Raw genomic sequence first — 17,210 nt, forward strand, 5'->3', positions numbered from 1 at the left:
ACATAGAACAATATCGGACCTCTGAAAAGTACAAGCATGCATATGTACTCAGTACTTGGTTTGGGCCCCTTTTGCAGCACTTACTGCAATTACTTTTGCACGATATTCTAATTATTCGAGTTTCACCTGTATTTTCCTTAGATTTCTTTCATATGTACAAGACTAGCTGAATTCAGACCAGGTTTTCTGGTAGATTTTGGGTCTGTGTAATCCAGTTCAGATTTTTTGTTTCACCTGGATTGTTTAATTAAGGATTTATTATCCAGGTGAGATAAAGGGGGAAGGCTGGAGCACGATGCTGCTCTGGCCTGGGACAATGACAGCCTTCTGCGAGAGCTGCAATTTGGATATGGTTGCGAGTTGGGCCTCATTCACACGAGAAACGGTCAGCATGTACAGCTCCGTGCTGCATGCATGGCCGTATTGGGCAGCTCCCTGGAAGGACAGGTGCTGCGTGTGATTAGTTAGCAGTCCCTGTCTTTCTCTATGGGAGTACGCAGCAGTTTATGCCCTACACTCATCCGCCCTGCACCTCCGTAGAGGTGTCCATCTTGTCAGCATACGAGTACGGACACCTGCACCTGCACTGACACGAAGGGTGGCACGGACGCGAGGGTGGCGTACGGCCACGTAATTCTATAGAAAAAGACAGGGGCTGCGTACCAATCACATGCAGCACCTGTCAGATTGAAAAAGAACTTTGCTGCCTGGACTACTTTTTCCCAGCGAAGGTGATCCCCATTCGAGCTATACCCCCACAATATATATCTTATATCTTAGAGATGCACCAACATTTCAGCCTCCAAAACATATCAGCCTGGTACTTTGGGCAAAATGCGGAATGTACAGCTTTTTGGGGGGCAAAATTGTGGTGCAATTGCTTTTCCTCACTGAACATTGCTCTGTGTCTCCTCTGTTAGGCTGGGTTCACACCTAGGCGGATTGAATATGCACGTTTTTCGCGCGGTTTTTCTACCGCGATTTGCGGTAAAAACATTTCCGAGGGATACTTGGCTGTAAAAAAAACGCGCGAAAAACGTGCATATTCAATCCGCCTAGGTGTGAACCCAGCCTTATAGAGTAGCGCCCAGCAGGGAGGAGACCAACTGTCAGGAGGCCGAATGGGGCAGGGAGGAGAGTGCTGTTATTGTTATCACAGGAGTCTGAGCACTCCTCCTGCACTGCCCTGTTCGTCCTTCTGTGACAGGCAGATCAGGATGGAGAGTTGTGTGGGGAGGAGACAGCTGTCAGCGTCACAGTAGGCCAAGTCAGTGGGGCGGGGAGGAGACAGGTGTCAGACAGGTGTCAGCCCTGTTACAGCAGACTGAGCACTCCTCCCCACACCGCCCGTTCCTGTGACAGCAAGTCAGCATGGAGAGTGGTAAACAAACACTAAGCTATCAGCTGATCACTGAATGTTTGTAAATAACTGAGGACATAATGAGGGGGATTTATTGAAACAGGAGCAGACAGAATCTGGAGCAGTTGCCCATGGCAATCAGCTTCTCTCTTCAGTTTGTTCAGTTAAGATTTGAAAATAAAAGAGAGGCCAGTTGGTTTAATGCACATCTGCTCCAGATATTCTCTGCTCCACTTTTGATAAATATCCCTCAGAATGTTTACTGTGTCCCCAATTATGACTGAACAAGAAATGCTTTACATAATTGTGAACATAGTAACTCGTACTATATCCACAGTTTATTAATGGACAAGAGCACTTGGTATAGAGGCTTCCCGTTCATTCATAACAGAGGGTGCAAAGAGATTGAGGACTCTGTGTCCTTTATTTAGAACCAGGTCCAAAAAAAAAACAAGTTATGTAAGGAAGTCTCCCAGGTACAAACTTTCAAAAGGCAGATGTACAACAAGCATTTCAGACAATATCCAACCTTTGCCCCATGTACACAAAACCCTCTAGTTGTGAACAATGCAGAATATAGCCAATAATTGTATCCAGGTTTTACATTGTGCCATGGTGAGAGGAGCAAAGGTACAAACACCTGTGAACATGCAAGAACTGCCCTAGCAGGCCAGGGGCAAAGGCACTGGGAAAGGAATTCCCCATCGGGAGAAAAAACTGAAGAGGAGAGGGAGAGGTACACAGAGGTGAATGTAGAGGGGTAATAGGTAGGATGAACTAGAAGGGGGAAGATACCAGAGAGAAGGCAAGCGGAAAAGAAAGAGGCATGAGGGGTAGTGCATTAGAGGGGGAGTCGGCACCAGAGCAGAAAATGTCCGTGATTAGGGAATCCCTAAGGGCCTGTTCACACGACGTCCGTTTTGTGTGCTGACCGGCTCCGTACGCTGCTGCACTCAAAATGCATCCCAATGTATCCCTATGTGTTTTATGGGCTCCAGTTCTCACGTGCGCAGTCAGTTCAGCTTACGACAGAAAAAATACTGCATGTCACATTTTCTCAGGTCTGGAAACAGTCCGGAGCGTTTTGCTGGAACGCATCAAAAACGCGGCCAAAAACGCACTGCATCAGCAGCTCCACATCTGCTGATCAGGACCTGATCTCATGTGAACAGGCCCTAAATGATAAGGTCTGTCAACCCATCAATCAGTAGCTCATCAGTGTGCTCAGAAAGTGGGACTAATCTGCATGGATAGCTCCAAGCAGAGGGAGTCTGTGTGGAGTTTCCAATCCAACTTATTTTGATTAGCTGTTGGTCCTGTCTGTGGATCCATCATTTTTCCATTTCCTGTAACGGGCAAACCTGTCCAGTTACAGTTAAAGAAAGTCCCAGTCACAGCTACTAATTAGTTGTCATTCAACAAGCAGGAAGCACTGATTGCAGTGGATTCAAAGAAATCACAGATGCCTGTAGTTAACATAGCAGAAAGACCACAATCCTGCAGCAATGGGCGCTAGCGCTTACCCTCTTAAAGCCTCCAAGTGAGCAGAAACTGGCAGGATCAACAGGCGTTTAATAAACATGTACTCACAACAATAAAACCTTGCATTACTACATTAATAAGGCAAAAGGGAGTTATTTACACAACATTAGTATTTAGGTTTATAAACACTTTAAATACTGTTTTAATTAGCAGTCCCTCAAATGCTATAGTCATTAGCATGAATGTGTTCTTTATTTACTTGTTATATATTGCTAGTGCAGCAACAGAGAGCACTTACTGCTTTGACAGAATAGATTTTCTTTGTGCTGAAAAAAGGAAGAACAACTAAGGCTTCCAAATTTCCTTCCATTTCCATAGCCAACTGCGATGTCAGTTGAATGACAGGAGGCTTTGTGGCTCTTAAGGTAATCATCATTGCCTCTGAGACAGGGTAATGGTCTCTCATCTGTAAGAAAGTAAAGGTAACTTTCAGGAAGTTAAAAGTGTATATCTATTGAAACACTGGTGGTGGGGGTGGTTGTCGGTTCAGAGGATTCTGGCCCAGAAAAGTTAAGTATGAAAACAAGGGGTTAAGTTTACATTAGATAAGGTAAGTGATAGGTATAAAGTTACAGATAAGGGATAGTGTAAGCATTAGTGTTAGGGTTACAGCAACTATTACTGCCGAGGTTACAGGTAGGGTTAATGTTAGGGTACAGGAAGGGTTAGCGTCAGGGTTACAAGGGGATTAGTTTGAGGGTTACAGGAAGGGTTAGTTTAAAGGTTACAGGAACTGTGAATATGAGGATTACATGGAGGGTTCATGTTAGGTTTACAGGTAGGGTTAGTGTTAGGGTTACTGTGAATTTGAGACTCACTTAGAGGGATACTGTTTGGGTTACTGGGAGTGTTAGTGTTGGGTTTACAGGGACTGTTAGTGTGAGGGTTACAGGGTGGGTTAATATTAGGGTTTCAGATAAGATTACTGTTAAGATTAAAGGGAAGGTAAGTGCAGAAGGGGCTTAGGGTAGAAAACCTCCATCACAGGCATTAGCTCTGCACTGAAAACTAACAGTGTGAGAGTAAGTGTTAAGGTTAGAGGGACAGTTAGTATTAAGGTTACTTGGAGGATTAGTGCAAATGGTATAGGGAGGGTTAGTGTAAGGTCATAAGGGGGATCAGTGTAAAGGGTGTAGGGTGGGTTAGGCGTAAGGTCATAAGGGAGATCGGTGTAAAAGGTATAGGGAGGGTTAATGTTAGGGTTACAAGGAGGTTTAGAGTTTTAGAGTGAGTGTTTTAGCATGAGTTAGTGTGAGGGTAACAGAGAGAGTAAGGGTTAGCTACAGAGAGAGTAAGTTTAGATTGTAGGAACAGTTTGTGTGAGGGTCCTGTGGGTAGTTACATCATCATACTGGTTGCTGTGATACATACACATAATATACGTATTCTACCTTGTGGAGCCTGGTTACATTACATTTCACTTAATATTAATATCAATAACCAATAAAATGTTAATTACTATATAAACAACAGTTGTCGAATTTCAGTGTAGAAAGCATAAAAACATTTACCAACCTCAGGAATAATCGGCCCGTAATCACCAGTTCTCAGCCAGTAAGAATGTGGAAACTATAAAATTAATAAACATAATAGGCAAATGCTTTTTATACCTGGTATATGAATAATATAAAGATTTGTATGTATACATGTACTGTATGTACAATGTTTAACTTGCAATTTCAGAGTGTCTGCAAAAAATTAAAAACTTAAAAAAAATATAGTTCTGCTTTAGCTCTACAGAAATGCAGTTATATCATCTGTCCAAACTACTGACCAAATGTAACACCTTTTTTTATTTACATTTTTGAAAAATTATAACCAGTAGGAAGCCAGCATGGACCAGTATAACAAGCATGGAAAGCAAACACAGCTCTGAACCCTTTACTAAGTGTAGCTGCTTAGTGTTATTTAAATACTTGTTCTATTCATGTTCTTGTGTACTTACCTCATGTTGGGTAAGTGTCAATTTCAGGGTATCAGCCATGAAGTAAGACTTTCCTAAATTATTAAAAAAATATTCAGACAGTCCAACCAAAACCATAGATGAATTTGTCTCGGGTAATATGATAGGTGCTCTGTTAGTGTTTTCTTCTTCCAAAATCTCAGAGTGTTGTATGGTTCCCTATATAAGAAAAATGTCCATTGGTAATGAACACACATTGATACTTTAACCACCTAATTCATTATATTATTAGTAAACATTTTCGTACTCTAAAAAGGTATCTGATGTGTTTTTGTAGAGTTTTATAGAAGATTGTGTTTCCCCTGTAAAATAATGCAAACCGATTTCACCATTATAAATGGAAACCAGGCGTTTTTGCACTTTGCTTGACAGTGTTGATCACCAAGACCTGCAAAAAAAACCCCCAAAACTAAAAGACCCCATTTAATCCAATTAGAAAAATACTATTGTGCAATTTTTGCTTCTACCATTTTATTATCTGTTCCAAATTTTAAAAGAGAAGTATAGCCAAACCTTTTTTTTAGTCCTCTTTTGGGTCAAAGGAGTACATTTACTCCTTTGATGTAAATGTACTCATTCACATCTAATGTTCTCCTGTAAGCCAAAGTCAGCATGTAGCAGGCTATTGCCCGCAATTTGCTGACAGTGCATAGCCAGCTGCAGCCGGGAAAGATCCTGACAATATTGTTGGAATCCACCTTGCTGCCTGATTGACAGCTGGCTCTGCCTCTCTAGAGCCTGAGTCAGTTGTGAGCCACCCCCTTCCATGTCTCACCCTCCAATGGGCTCTGAAAAAACAGAGATGAAGGGAGGAGGGAATACATGACTGACAATCACTGCTCTCTGCAGGGAAAAGCCGTGAGTTCAGTGATTAGTGGTTTGTGAGCTATAGAGCCAACGAGTGAGAGCTGCAGTGTCAAACGCCAGCTCTAAGTATTGGGAAGAATATATTTTACTTTTCCAATAATTCTCCTTTAACCTAATAATAACACATTTTTTGCATTAAATTGATTGTGCTAAAGATTCAGCACCTCACTCACGGACGGCATATCAAGATTGGTATGTCTTGTCAAGGGACAATTGAACTGTGGTGTAAAGATGACTCTTACTCTTCGGCTTTTTGACACTGACTTTTCAGATCGTCATTTTTTTGTCTCTTAAGCTGGCCCTATACTGCTCTATTTTTTTTTATTCAACCCACGGGCTGAGCAAAAATAAATAGGGCAGATTCATCCATCAATGCTACCAGCGCGTTGATCAAGGAATCCCTGCTGTTTCTTTTGTATTCTGACATTGGCAGCTCATCGTTAATATTAAGATTTTCCGACTAGCTCCTTCGATCAGCTGATTGAGGGATGCTGGCCGAAAGGGTGCTGACAGTGGCACCAAGTGTGCGAATTTCGGTCGATTCCTCAAGAACCGGCTGAAATTCACACAATATATGGCCACCTTTTAGTTTTTTACATCTAAGCAGAAAAAATAGTAAAACTAAAGTATGCCCTTACCCTCTGCATTGTGGCCAGGAAAGCATTGTGACCGCCATCAGGGGGTCTTGGGTGCAATGCTCTAGCTCTTGCAGTCTCTTCCTCCCAGGAAAAGTCAATTGACTACAAGTGTGGTAATATCATGGCATTTGGATTCCAGTGAGAATTACAAGTCCCCCTGCTGCAGTGGCTAATGGGACTTGTAGTCTCCCCATTCACAGATCCTGTCATCTCCAACCACACTGCCGCACCAAATAAAAAAACTGCAGCAACCTGCGATTCAGGTAGGTGGAGGAGGTGGTGATGTGACCATGTTTCATGTTACACCCTAAATATCCCTCATCTCTTCAGGGAAGCTTATCCCACCTGAACCTAACCACTGAACCATCACGTTCTCAAACAATTCATCCCCACACAGCTACCTCCTCATGTAACACTTGCCCCTCCCTGTTAGATTGTAAGCCCTCTGGGGCAGGGCCCTCCTTACCATCTTGTCTTGAATTGTATTGTAATTATAATGTCTTCCTTATATTGTAAAGCGCTGCGCAAACTGTTTACTGCTATATAAATCCTGTATAATAATAATATGGGTATAGCATGCAACATTGTGAAAAAGGTAAACATAGTCTTTAAAGTGTATGCCCATGAACACAACATGGAGTGCTCACTGCTCATCAACTGAAATGGGCACAAACAATTTGGCTTAGGTTTTTAGGTGCCAATAATTTGCATGTTAGAGTCAAATTATTCATTGCTGATATGTTACAGCAAATATTTTGGTATAATGGGATGGTTATCTCTAATATCACTTTCACAATAGCATGAGAACATACATTTGCATGATAGTATCATTTTAACATAAGCTTTAGGGTTGGGGCTTAGGTTCCCTTTAGGTTATTTAGGTTAGATATACAGGGTTATTCACAAAAAGGTGAAGAGTTGAGAGAAGGCAGGAGAAGTGAACAATCTAGGCCAAACTAGCTGATTTGGAAAAATCAGCTAACGTTAAAATTCAGCAATTTTGTCCTAGATTGTTAGGGTTAGGTTGAGGTTAAGGGCTTATAAAAATTCCACCTGGCTATATGCTGTCCACACTAGCGCCCCTAGATGGCGCTGATGATGAAAGGAAATTCGTATACTTGTCATTGCCTTTTAGGTTGCCATTTCCGTGGTGTTAGGTTGAGGTTAAGCAATTTAGCATTGTTCTACACTTTTGATAACTTTTTTTTTTTTGTATGGAAAATGTGAGCTGAAAAATAGCACATGCATTAAAATGTTTTATTTTTTTGTACTGAACATAAAAATGGGAAAAAATAAATAACAAAAAATTAAATATATATAAATATATATATATATATATATATATATATATATATATATACATACATACACAGTATATATGATTTGCTTTAAAAAGTTAGAAGAAATACCTTCAAATCCAAATCAATGCAGGTTTTCTGCACACGTGGACGGGCCATGAGAGAGTAGTCAATTGTACTGTTTCCTTCAAGATTTGCAGTGACTGAAAGACACAGGAGAGCCAATTTAAGAAAATATACGGTATGTATGCCTACAAATTACTAAGGAGAAAATTTATAAAGTAGAGAATCTGAAATTCCCCAAATGTTCACTACAGGTGAATATGCCAGGTGCATGTGTTTTAAATAACAGTGATTGAGTCACCACCAGTGAATGTTTGGTTAAAGTCACATTTAGGGTGCATTCACACCCGAATCATAGCCGCCGGGTCCCCTCCTCTCTCCCGAAACTGTCGGCCGCTCGGTCCATGACTGAGTGCCCGACTTTTCAGAGGTCAGTCATTGACAATCATTTTGGTGTAACCTCTCCAATGGTGTCACCTGGGTACGGGCCGCACCCCCCTTGTGACGCCACTGGGTTCTGGCTTGCGTCGACACACATTAGCAGTTCAAGCTAGTCCGTTGAGTGGCATTGTGCTAAAAAACATGTAGAGCCTGCTTTAACCCCTATAAATGCACAGAAACACATTAAATATGGAAAACACATCTGAAACGCAACACACCATACAAGTGTATTACAGGGTAGAAAAATTGCAGAAAAACACACTGAAAATGCATGTAAAAATGTATTGAACTGTATACAAGATTGTATGAATGAATGAGATGCTATTGTTGTCAATTATTACCAAGTTGCACTGAACACCAAATGTATGGAACACCACTAGGTGATGCTGTGCCTTGCAAAATGAAATGGGGCAGCTACAAACATCTACAGTATATGGAATGTATTTCTATCCATTCTTTATACAGCACTGACTTTTTTTACTCACCACTTTACATTTTGCCAGTCCAAGTGAAGCTCACGCTTTAAAGTTCCCCTATGGAGCTGTAGATGAAAGAGGGGGCACGTTGGGTGCAGTCCAGAGCCAAACATTAGGCAAGTATAGGCAGGGGCATCCATAGCTGTGTTGCAGAGGTGGCTGGGGTGGGTGGGTTGAGGTGTTGCTGGATGGTGAGTGACGCTGCTAAATGCTGTGCGGGGAGGTGTGTTAAGGGCTCTGCATCTCCCCACCTAGCTCTTAGCAACCTAATACACTCTGGCCTGCATCCTGCCAAGTGTGATGCCAGCCAGAGCATCCCAGGTTGCTAAAAGAGATGTGTATGGCCATTACACACCTACCCACCCGGCTCTTAGCAACCTGGGGCACTTTAGCCAGAAGGCACACTGCAAATCCAAATGATCCAAAGAAATTATTCCTGAGGCTCATTATAGGGACAGCTTTGAGTATAGAAGTCTGAGTGGGAGGGGGTCGGATGGTCAGTTGGTGGAGTTGAAAGGGGGATAAGGCTGAATAGCATACGATAGGTGGGCTAAATTTAGGTAGAGGAGACTGGGTGTAGGCAGAGAGCCATTTTGTAGTGGAAGAGCAAGTGGAGTAATAACCCACCCAGCCACCAATTAAATATAAGGGTTTAGTTGCCATTCTAATAGTGAGTTGCCACTGGTGTAGTGCTGGGAGGAATGATGCATGGGTTTTAGTTAGAATTGGGGTGAGTACGGGCTCAGCTGCGGAGTAGAACTGTACATTTCCATTGGCTAACATAGTTTTTCTTCTAGGTTTCTTTACCGGAGAGGCGCCGGTCCTTGACAGTGTTATCATTTCTATGATCAAGGTCTGGCTCTCCACAGAAGGAAAAGGGATGGAATTTATGAAGTTAGAGATGGTGGAGAATAGCTTCAGTAGCCAGGAGGAGAATTTATGGGTGTACCCATTAAGGGCTTGTTATTGGGCAGCCGGTGGTTGGTACATTGTTATGCGGTCATGGTACACCCCTCCATAAGGGGGGGGGGGGTGTTTGGCACTTGTCAGGGACCTTAGATGGCACTGATTTTTATACCATTTCAATTTTGTTGCACTTTATGATATTTTGTAATTGTTCATTTTAGTTGCTTGTGTAGTGTCATTAATGTAGGTAGGGAGTGAAAGGTACATTGGGCTTGCACCCAGTCATGCTTCTGTCACAATCACATAATCCTCCATGTACATGTTAGGTGTATGTACCTCAGTGTTAAATATTAAAAATAAAATGCTCTCCTGTTGGCTCCTGGAACTGTAACTGGCTTCCTTGCCAGCTGATACCTCTTGACAGGTTATGGAGTTGCACTTTAAAGCAGAAGTTAAAAAAAATATATAAATACCTGACATAGTACAACAACATTATAAAGACCGCTTTTTCTACAAAAAAATCCTGAGATTCATAAGGGTAACAACACTGTCTCACTGAATTCACCATAGTATTGTCCCCCTTGTAGTCCCTGTGCTTGTTAAGATGTCTGTGAGGGAACAGCTAACAGTGTTGTTCCTGGTGATTGCCAAGCCCCTAGCTTGTCAGTCACTGGCTGGTCACACCTTTTACTAAAGGCAAATGGACTGTTCACTTTGCAAATTAGTTAGCTAAGTGAAAGTGGTGAAAATTCACTTTGCAAAGAATATTCAATTCATGCAAGGAACAATAAAAAAAAAAAACAGTATGTTTGCTTGCACATTATTAAAGTCAGCAGAGTTTCACCTCATTCACTAAGCTAAGGGGAAATTCCCTGCAAAGTAAAACACCTCAGCCATTAAAAAAGAAATCTGAATGCCCCAAATACTCACCTAAATGTATGGTCATATCTCCAAGGGGATTTCTCGCAACCTATCTATACGAGTATCACACCCTTTCTTCTGCATTTATTTAAAACATATCTATAGCTTTGCCCTATAAAATATTACACTCGGTCGGATAACTCCTGGGAATTTTGTCCTCAATATTGTTGCTTCTACTGTTTGTAGTTGTCTCTCTTTCATGCACAACATCTATGGTTGGGTGCATGCATTGAAGTCATTGGTAAAGCTTTATACAGCAGATTTTGTTGGGCTGCTTCTACAAAATATTTCAAGAGCTGGTAACATGTGGCAGTACAAAGTTGAATTTAGACCGGTTGGCTTTCATGTCTTATGACTTTTAGGACCTGTGTCAACAGGTTTTGTACAGTGTCAACGAGCTTCCTTTTGATATCAGTTTGAGATGTTTCTAAGATCATTCAGAATTCATTGACGGTACATTTGATCTGCAGTGGACCTCCTTCTGACCTGCTTCAAGCAGCTTCTGCACTCCCATGCAATTGTATGTAGAAACAAGCAGTTTTAACATGAAGGACACAGCCCAATGAAAATGCTGTACAGGAGCAGTGGATTAATGATTTACTCTATAATATCACTTCATATGGTTTAGTTTGCTTAGCACTTGTCGGGTTTCCTGCTTCCGTTCCAAAACTCATTTGGTAAATGAACAAACAAAACTGGTAATTCTTGTGGCTTGGCATCATATTACCTAATACATTTCCCAGTAAACACATGTTATACATGAAATTAATCTCACAGAACAGGATGTTGTGGAACTGGAACAAATGTTCCTTTACTTTGTTAAATTGACACTAATCTCAGGAGTTAAATCTTAGAAATGCATTCAGGTACCTTAACTATTACCAAAAATGAATCTTATTTGTGCTTCATTCACCATGGTCCCTGTGTGAGTTGTAAAGTTGCTCCAAGTTCGCTCCTGTGATGGACTACAATCACAATACAAATTACTAAACTGAATTTAAGATTGTAGTCCATCACAGGAGTGAGCTTGAAACGGTGACTACTTTATAACACACACACCCTCCAGAAGGAAGGACAATGTCAGCACCAATTCCAAGATTATTTGAGGATCTACAGCTGAGTGGTGTACAAACAAGTTACATTTTTCTTAATACTTATGGTACTTGAATCCATTTTTAAGATTTAATTCCTGAGTTTAGTGTCACATTAAGCTGAACATACAGTATTTGTTACAAAATGCAGTATAATCTCTGTGCTATCTTCTTTAGATATATCAAAAGAGATTTATCTCAAGGCCTTATCTGAACAATCACTTTTATAACCAATCAAACTGCATAGTGTTTGGTAGATTTAAAGGAGATTGTGTAATAGGATTGTTGGGTGGAACAATCATGTCAAGATGGTACCTAGTTCCCACACGTATAGCTTTCTCCATTCTATACTCTCTGCTTTGTTTTCAAGAGTGTACTGAACAGGGTTCTTATATGCATACCTGGTGCCATTGCCAAATACAGTAGCTTCTACATTTTCTCACTGACTTGGTTGGTATACCAGTCGTTGAGGAGCCAACATTTGCATGGAAACAGGAAGTCCCTACTTCTACTCAATTTAAAGTTCTCTTGAATGTGCTTCAGGCTGCAAAACAATAGTTTGCTAAATCTTGGAAATCACCTAACCTTAGTGCCTCTGCAGTGAAAAGTCATGTTACATGGGTTATGATAAATGAAAAAAGGTTGGCCAAATTGACACCTACTATGCCTTAATTTGATGTCACATGGGCCCCATAAATAAAACACTATTTGCCCCCCAACACACACACACTTTGACCATCGCTTACTAAATATTTGGTATATTGCCCTTGTGGGCTTTGTGCCTGTCACTTTCCTCTGGCTAGACCCCTTGTCTCTGTCCCTCTTGATCGCTCTCCCTTCCTCTGTCTCTCTACTCTCTTTCTTGCCTCCCCCTCTACCTTTCTCTTCCAGTATCCTTATAGCTATAGGGACATTGTCTTTAGGGCTGCAACTAATTATTATTTTCATACTCGATTATTCAGCCAATTTTTTTTCTGATTAATCGATTCATCAGATTTTTTTTTTTTTTTATAAATACTATCCTTAATTTAAAATAAAATACACAAATGCAGTGTTACAAACGTAAAGTTTACTTCAGAATAAAACTGCATGCACAATTTTTTGCAATCGCACTGCACTAGAATGCACAAAACTGCGGAACGGTGCTTTCCAGTGTGGGCAATCACACTGTGGGTGGGAGGTGCTTTTGGGGTGCCATTGAAATGAATGGCACTGCAACGTACCTCCCGCAGCAGAATTTGTCAGGCCGAAACTGAAAATGACTTTTTCCCACCTTTTTATATATTTTTTTAAAAAATGAATTGTATTGTAAGCACATGGCGCTTGGATAGCTTCAGCCAGGAAATGACAGATGCCAGTGGCAAGATTCTGCAGACAGCAGGTGAATGTAAATACAGCAGGCAGTGGGCTGGGGCAATAACCAGCCTGCTATTGGCCATTTCAAATTGCAATAGCCAATAGCAGGCTGGCTATTGCACCTGCCCACTGCTTGCTGTGCCCTCCTCCCTGCATGGAGGAGAGAGCTAGGGGATCCAACCAGCTAATAATTGATTATTATCAATTAATCGATTAGTCTGTTCCAGCCCTAATTGTCTTATTTTTCTAGAGGGGGACACACCTTGTGCCACCCCATTGTAGCTTTCCATAGCGTGGAGCATGTCTCCATTTTTGACAGTTTGTATTCCAATTTTCAACAATGTAATGTTGGTACTTTTTGTACTAGCCATACCACTCCTATGTTTCTACCTATACTGGTATACTTGGCCTCTTTCTTTCATATATACAGTACACCCTCTTTTCCTTCCTTTCTTTTTAACTATTTCGGAGATGTGATGACTTTCACCTCTGTACCTTATGCAGTTACTTATTGTATTTTTTTTCCACAATTGTTCAATTGTTTCAATAAAAATGTATGTATGTATATATATATATTGCATATATTGTTAGCTGGATGGCCGGCTTACTCAGAGATGGGATTGAAAGGTGAACTTGCAGTAATTGCGTTAAAACTGTTCACATCATATACGTTAAAACTGAATCACCTTGAAATGTGGCCAACTCCTTCTGCAGGATCGTGATGACTTCATTCATCCTTGGACAAAGCTGAGCAAAGGGTAAGGAATGATGATTACAAAATTGAAAATAGATTCTGGAAACTAAAATTGCACAAGCTACGCAAATCCCTATATACAGTATAGCATGGTGGTTACCACAGTATGATTCCCTATAAAAGGCAAAGTTCACTTTATCTTAAAACATAATAAATGCACACATATACATTAAAGAAAAAAAATTGCATTTATTATTTTCATGCCTACGAGCCAGTGAAGCATTGCAACCAGGGTCAGTGGATTAGGGGTGCAATGCTGTGACTCCTTCAGATTCTCCCTCCCACCCCTGTCCATACTAAGGTACAGGCATTCAGTAACATGGACGGGAGAACCACGAGTCCCCTCCCTGCTGTGGCAGATTCTGCCAAAGGATCTGTGAGTGTATGATGCGGATGTGTGGATGCACCTGGATTGAGATTACAAGTAGCTCCAGTCAAAGTTCTCCTGGAAATGGTTACTGGAGGCAATGGATACTTCAGGCACAAGATATCTAGTCAGGATCAGGCTGAGGTGGCCAGCTAGCAAACAGGGAATTAAGAGACTGAAGATGGGTGCATAACCAGAACAAAAGAAAAAGTTGACAAAATGTGGGCAATGATGTGCAGAATCAGCAGGGAAAGATATTAAAGTGACATTAAACCCTCAGATTTTTTAACATAAACCAATACTGTATTGTGTGCCTTACTGTAATCCATGGTAGTTTCACTTCTCTTTGCTGCTCTTCCTTTTAAATCCTCATGTCTTCTCATGCTTGGGGAGAACTTCCCTTTGCAGCTCAGGGCCTCTTCCCGTAGTGCTGGCTCAGGTTACAAACCTACACACAGACACCATATATCCATTCCTGAGACAAGGCAGTCTGCTGCAAAACAGAAGTTCTGCCCAGCATGAGAACAGATACAGATTTAAAAGGAAGAGCAGCAAAGAGAAGGGAAACTACCATGGATTACAGTAAGGCACACATTACAGTATTGTTTTATGTTAAAACATCTAAGGGTTTAATGTCACTTTAAATCAGAAAACAGTCCAGAGTTGGTATAAGAAAAGCAAGGGTCCAGAGCAAGGCCAGCAGAAGAACAATCTAAAAGTGAGTTGGGAACAGTAAGGTGAGTCAATAAAGCCCAATCAAACTTTCAGTTTAAATAAGCTAAATACAATCTGGATGCATCAATATAAACAGTGTTTAAAGTTTTACAGTTTTTATAAAGCAGCCATAGCCGAGTAGAAAAGCATGTCCCTGCCAGCAGCTGTTGAGAGAGACTCTTGCTCTCTGTGGGGAAGCTGTGTTATCATTGCAGAGGTCTGACACACCTCTAGGTCTGCAGTCAGCAAAGTTCATGCTCCCTAATGATTGGAGAGCTCTAGCTTTGACACAGCAGGGACATACTGGACCCTAGCAGAGAAACCACTGATTTCTCACAGAGACCTAAGGTCTTTCTCTACATCATGTTGGCAGAGGGACAGGCTTTCCTACTCAGGCTGTGGCTGCTTTCTAACAAAAACTCTGATTCAGAGTGTATTTCCACGTGTGCAGTCCAATTTGAGAAAACCCCTCTAAGTGGGCGTTATGTGTTCCTATTCACACAGCATACCAAAAAATAATAATAATAATAAAAAAAAATTCTTACGTTTTTAGATGCTTTGTTGCTGCAGGCTATATATTGCTGAATCTGAGGTTTCTCTGAACACCTTCACAGTGATCTGTCCTTATAGAAAAACTTTGGACAGAAATTTGAGGATTGTGTTTCTCTCATTAACTTAATTAACATGTGAATGCTGAAGCCAGGGTTGTAATCTTTTAACCCTTTGTTAGAACAGGCAATGTTCAAATCTACTTTACAAATTATAATGGAATCAGCCAGCACAGTACAGTTAGGTTTAGCAAACCCTACACAAACCCTCCTAGCTACAAAGAAAGAGATTCATGTAGAAATGTTAAGCCATGAAACTCTAACCCATGTAAAAGCAATTTAAGCTGCAATAATCTTTTTTTTAAACATGTTTTAGCTTATGCAATGTGAATGGGAACAAATATAAAATAGGTGATATCCCAATTTGGCTTTAAAAGTGAAAATACACTTTAAGCTACAAGTTCAGTTGGGCTTAAACAAACATTTTTATATAACAGATTAGGCCAGGGTCTATCATGGACTTGTAGGTGTGCTGTTTAGATACAATCAGGGCAAGATTTCCATTTTGGCTGCCTGTAGGCACAAATGGAACTCTGTTTAGCTTTAGCCTGTGCCCTTACCCGCTGCGGGACCCACTGGCTTTTACATATACAGAGAAGGACCCCGGCATTGTGTAAGGCTGCCCTAAACACCTTTCCGCATCAGGGCAGCCTTACACAGGGCCCGGGGTCCTTCCTCTGCATTTGTGGAAGCCGGTGGTTCCTGTAGGTCTTGGAGAAGGAGGGTGCATCTTATGCAGAATGCACCCTCCTTGCTATTGCCTGTGTTGTATCTTGACACAACACCAGGAATTGGGTAGAATATGTACCTGCCTGGTGGTAGGCACCAGTAGGCACATACCTACTTCGCCTAATGGTAAATCCGGCCCTTGATACAATGGGGGGAATCTATCCCAACTGGAGCAGACAAAATCTGGATTTCATGTGTATATTAATACCCTAATGTACAAAGGGAAAAGCATGGCGCACTCTCTGATAAGGGTTGCTCATTGTCTGCAGGTGAGCTGTCTGTACAATCAATAGAAATCTTGTCCACAGGGCCGGATTTACTCTCTATGCTGCCCCAAGGCCAGGTTCCCCAATGTGCCCCCTGTATGTAGGCGGCATACAAGTGATCTCAGGGACATCGCATAGATCACTTGTACAAAACAAGCGGCAGCTTCCCCACTGTACATTTAGTCCTGATTGCCCAAAGCAGGGCTAAATGTAGAAAACGTCTACCCGCCCGGTGCCCGGAACTGCATGTTCTAGGCAGAGGGAGAATTTCACACCCCTGCTGCCCCTCTACTCTCTGCTGCCCCAAGGCCGGGTCTCGGTTGGCCTTGTGGGAAATCCGGCCCTGCTTGTGCACACAAGCATGATTATTCAAGGCAGTGCAAAGAGCAATAGCAATGTTCTTGTGCTGCATTATAGAGTACCCAAAATATCTATTTCTGTGTCTAAAGAATATAAGTTTAACACCTATTCCAACTATCTAATATTACCTTCTGGTTAATGTTATCCCTGATGGGCTTTTCCAGCAAAAATGTGAAGAGATTGTAGAACCAACTGTAAGATCAAATAGAGGTTAAGTAACATCAGGGCTAAAAGATAAACAGATGAAAGAAGAAGAGATTTAAGAAGTGGATAACTCATCCTTGCTCAACAGGTTCTATGTATAACACATTGTTTTCATGCAGAGACGGGTCTTGTTGTGTCCATGGGGTGAGACTCCGATGTGGTAAATCCTGACTGTTAAAGTGACATTAAACCCTCAGATTTTTTAACATACACCAATACTGTAATGTGTGCCTTACTGTAATCCATGGCTGTTTCCCTTCTCTTTGCTGCTCTTCCTTTTAAATCC

Source organism: Nanorana parkeri, unplaced genomic scaffold, assembly GCF_000935625.1.
Source record: "Nanorana parkeri isolate BGI_ZX_2015 unplaced genomic scaffold, ASM93562v1 scaffold387, whole genome shotgun sequence".
NCBI lineage: Eukaryota > Metazoa > Chordata > Amphibia > Anura > Dicroglossidae > Nanorana > Nanorana parkeri.